Source organism: Alligator sinensis, unplaced genomic scaffold (assembly GCF_000455745.1).
Source record: "Alligator sinensis unplaced genomic scaffold, ASM45574v1 scaffold559_2, whole genome shotgun sequence".
Lineage (NCBI taxonomy): Eukaryota > Metazoa > Chordata > Crocodylia > Alligatoridae > Alligator > Alligator sinensis.
This window is the reverse complement of record NW_005842046.1, coordinates 1,353,795-1,358,399: the sequence shown is the minus strand read 5'-3', so window position 1 is coordinate 1,358,399 and position 4,605 is coordinate 1,353,795. Positions and strand designations below refer to the sequence as shown.

Here is a 4,605-nt window from a genome sequence, read left to right as displayed (position 1 = left end):
AAACGTTTCCCAGGGGATTAGTCTGTGCTAGGAAACAGGCAGACCATTGTTTTATTTCAACTAGGTCTTACAATGGATATTGGGCAAACGCAGTTTTGTTGACCTAAGCTAGATATGAACTAATGTAGAAGGAAAGGCTTCGGTAGCGACACCTGAGATCTGCAGGAGTAACCCGGAAATGAGTGTGTTAGATCTCCCTCCACCTGATCAATGCAGGAAATTAGTCTGTTCCAGCCCCAGCTAACTCTTCTTTAGCTCAAGCCAGAGCACCTCATGCTCGTTGCTCTAAAGGTCTTTTGTTTAATTCCTGGCAACGATGAAGACTGCCATCCAGGCATCTTTAATTGATTTCTCTACAAATGTAAAGTTAATGATATTGAATCAAACTTTATAGGCTGGTGCCTCAAAGACCTTTTTATTCTGAGGAAGAGAGCGAATAGATTTGTATATTTGAGTATGAACTCATCTTCACAAAATCTGAGCCACTAAAATGGATTTTCACTAAGGTCTCACCAGTTCATAGCAGTACCTGAGGAAGTCCAGCTCCTTTGGGAGACACTATTCAGCTCCTTTTAACCATATCAAATCCTTCACGTTTTGTGGGAGTAAAGGAAAGCGTGTGCAAGCAGTCTGTGGGGTTTGCCGAGATCCACCTTGTGCCTTAGATTGAAGGAACTGTTACTACATGTTACAGCTTTAAGGGGCTAAGGATGTTCTGGTCTGGTTCAGAGCTAGCAGGGGCTACAAGGGTTACCACCCAAGGGCTATTGAACAGTTTATAGCAGTGGTGTTCAACCTATCTGGACCTAAGGGCAGTGGCATGGGGCTAGTCCATGGACCTGATCCAGCGCAGGATTGGCATATAGGGTTGGTGCGCTGGTGTGACCGTGCATGCCAGCCCGACCGTACTCCAGCCACAGAGCATCCAGCTGGATCCAGCCGCAGATCAAATGCCAGCCTGGCTCTGCATGCTTAATCCAATCATGGCTGGACCCCGCAGACTCTCACAATTTGGCACTTAAGGCCACATCATCCGACATGCACAGCACTCCAAGGATCTGCAACTTTGGCTGAAGGACAGCAGAAGTAGCATTACTTGCCATCTCTCCCAGAGCCCCAACAATGAACACTGCTAATTAACACTGCAGGTGGGATCCTGCCATCACTCCCTGGCTGCCAAATTTCTAGACCCATCTGGACAACCACAGGCCAAATGACCCCTTCCCTCCTGCCATCATTGTAACCGCTTGCATCTTGGTAGCTGAGAGGCTGGAGAACCATTGAGCCCAAACATTTCTCCAAGTAGCAGGGGGCTGGAGGCATATTGGCTGGAAGAATCTAATAAGAGAGCCTTGAATTGCTGTTATCTGTACTGACATTGTTTAAACCTAGGATGTCGGGCACTAGGCCTTTCTCACTCACATCTGGAAAGATGGACCCAAACACTCTATCCACACAGCTTGGATTTGGACATATTTGGGTTAGCCAGACTCCTTCAGGTTTCCCCCACCCCTGGTTCAAACCAGGAACTATCTTTATATTGCTCTCTTCATGTCTGACTGCCACCAAAAGGATAATCTGAAGGCCATTGATTTCCCAGTGACTGCAATGGATGTTGGAGAAGGCCCTAATTTCTAATTTTTAACTCAAGATATGCCTATATTCTTTTAAGCAAACTGTTCCGCAGCTGTGATGATGGATCACAATAATGATCACAGTGAGTCTGTTTTTTGATCTCCCTGCTTTCAAACAGTCTTTCTTTGCAGCTTGATTACTCATTATTGTCTTCTTTAATTAAGTCTCCTTTTGCCCTTACATTAGAAAAGTACTGACAAATGACACTGGAGGTGGATCCTAATACTAATCATAAGCCCCTGAAAAGAAGGCAATTATTTGATCAGATAAATTGTAAGTATGAAAGCAGGAAGGAGGGCTTTTTTATAATAGACTAGTTCACAAAAACATGGCTTTGACTCAGTTGGAGACTTTCAAGCCTGAAGATGCTGGACCATCTTTGATGCCTTCTAAGTTGCATATAATTAGACTTAATTATATAACATATTCCAGAGCTACTCTAAAGCTGCTTTTATATTTAAAGGCCAATATATCTTTTGATTGCCTTTTTTTCTTTCTTTTTTTAACTGTAAACCATGAGTCTTGTTCACGCATGGAATTTGGGGATGGGAATTTCTTTCTCCTGAACTGAAGTGACATGCCCAAATCCCAAGCCGATCCACTGGTGGTGCTCACGACTTGCATGAAACCTTCTTGCACAAGTGAAAGAAACCATAGCATATCATTCCTACACCTAGTTATTTCATATTGGTCAGTTTATTCGATACACCCCTTCACAGTTGTGTCTCCAAAGTTTTATTTTCTAATAATTGCATCTCTTCACACTGAATATACAAATACACAATTGACAGGTGTTAGTACCGCAAACCAACATGCGAAGACTGAAGCTCACTTCTCCAACAATGCACAGTCCTACAGCAGACAACCCCAAAGGTCTCTGAACTCCTGTAGACTGGCAGAAAAATAAGGGTGTGGGGTGTGCAGAAAACATAATGATTTATAAAATTTACAAAGGTATCATAAAACCACCTTCATTCTTCTTATACCAGTAGGGTGATTGATGGCAAGCGGCATTGTTGAACCACAGTTTCGTTGCCTTACTGATTTATTGAAACAAAAATCCAGTAAAGAAATACTGAGGATAAGATATTAAAATTCAGTCTGAGAAGAGAAACACATTGTATTTCAAATTGTGCTTCCTTTGGTTGCTGTTGGTAATTGCTATAGTCACCAGCACTGAAAGAATGGGAGTCAGTGGACAATTATACTTCCGTCCTGTATGTTTTATTTAAATAGAACAAATCAACAGACATAAATATATTTGAGGCACAGAAATACGCATTGTCAAAGTATGTTTAAAACCTCTGAAGACCATTTAAAAGTCATTATTGTCTTCCCCCTTTGGAAGCATAACAGTGAAATTGGTTTTCTTATTTTAATTCTTCCCCCCTCCATCACATACACATGCTCCCCTGCTGAGTTTGAATTTAACGTGAGTTTGCTGGCTTTGTTTTGGCAGAACTTATTTTGAATAGTGTGTGTAAAGAATTCCATGCATTCAAATACATCTGAATACAATGAAGGTTGTTCTATGCTTTTAACCCTGAGAGTCATGCTTCTTTCTCTTAATATCAGTTCAATAAGATATCGATGGCTTGCCTTCCACTTTGTCAGGGCTGGTTTAGATTCATCATTAGCTCAGGTAAACGGCATGCTCCCTTCTTTTCTAGATTGTTGGTGTGAAGTTTTTCAGGTGAATGGCAGATTAATTTCAAACAAATAATCCAAGCTCAATGAAATCCCTGCAGTCTCAGTGTTGATCCTGACTGACTTCCAGGTATTTCTGAAATAGGAGGAATGACACACTTTTAATGGCTTTTGTCAGACAGGAAAAAGGAAATCAAGAAGGAGCTGCATATTTTACATAAGATGCTGAAACTCTATTATACTGAAATTTTTTCCTCCTCTTGAGCATGATATTTCTGAACCTAATGGCTTAGTAGAAATCTCTCACTTACTGTTCCAATGGTTTCTAATTCTTAAAGCCTTTTGGCCTAATTGCCTTCCAGTGAATTCTGCAAAGTTGACTTGCAGACATATATATAATATATAAACAGGCCCTTTATTTTTCTTCTCCTGGCCTAAAGGAAAGACTCCTTGATGGGAATCCATCTGGGCAAATGGGCCAAAACAAATCGCCTCCTGAGCTAACAGATAAGGTCAGGCTGGCTGAAGCCAGCGCATTAAGGTATTAACTAGGGCTGAGGAAATTTCTCCGGCCATTTCGTTCTGACACAGTTTTGACCAATTTTGAGGTCAAGACGGGAAAATCAGAATGAAACAAAGGCTGTTGAAATAGCCTTGAAACACAACGAGGCTGATCAAAACATTTTGCAAGTCAAAACGTTTCGACCATAGGCTGGGGATGGGAATCTAGTCTAGCTGGCCTGATTTCCCATCACCAGCGCAAGCTCCAGCAGGGGGCTGCTTCCTGGTGCCCCGCGCTAGATTGCACCAGGGTGGGAAGCAGCCCAGCTGGGCTGCTTCCCTAACTCCCCCACACTTGATCGTGCTGGGGATGGGAGGCAGCCCCACTGGGCTGCTTCCCCATCCCCCATGCTAGATCACACTGGGAGGCAGCCCAGTGGGGCTGCTTTCCCGACCCCCGTGCTTCATCGTGTCAGGGGTGGGAGGCAGCCCCACTGGGCTTCTTTCCCATCCCCCGTGCTTGATCGCATCAGGGGCAGGAGGCAGCCCAGTGGGACTGTTTCCCAGTGCCTCATGCTAGATCATGCGGGGGGCAGGAGGCAGCCCAGTGGGGCTGCTTCCCCAACCCCCATGCTTCATTGTGCCAGGGGTGGGAGGCAGCCCAGGAGGGCTGCTTCCCCGACCCCTGCGCTTCATCACATCAGGGGTGGGAGGTAGCCCCACTGGACTGCTTTCCCGTCCCCCGCGCTTGATTGCACCAGGGGCAGGAGGCAGCCCAATGGGGCTGCTTCCCCGGTCCCCCTGCTAGATCGCCCTGGGGCC

General features: G+C 44.7%; 1 long non-coding RNA gene across 1 annotated transcript in view; it reads left to right on the top strand.

Moving 5' to 3' along the window:
• The first annotated feature begins 3,183 nt into the window (after positions 1 to 3,183).
• LOC112550173 overlaps positions 3,184 to 4,605 on the top strand; it is a 61,440-nt gene continuing 60,018 nt past the window's right edge. Inside the window, exon 1 of the long non-coding RNA XR_003093847.1 lies at positions 3,184 to 3,277. This is a non-coding gene — a long non-coding RNA (uncharacterized LOC112550173). The remainder of the gene's footprint in view (positions 3,278 to 4,605) is intronic.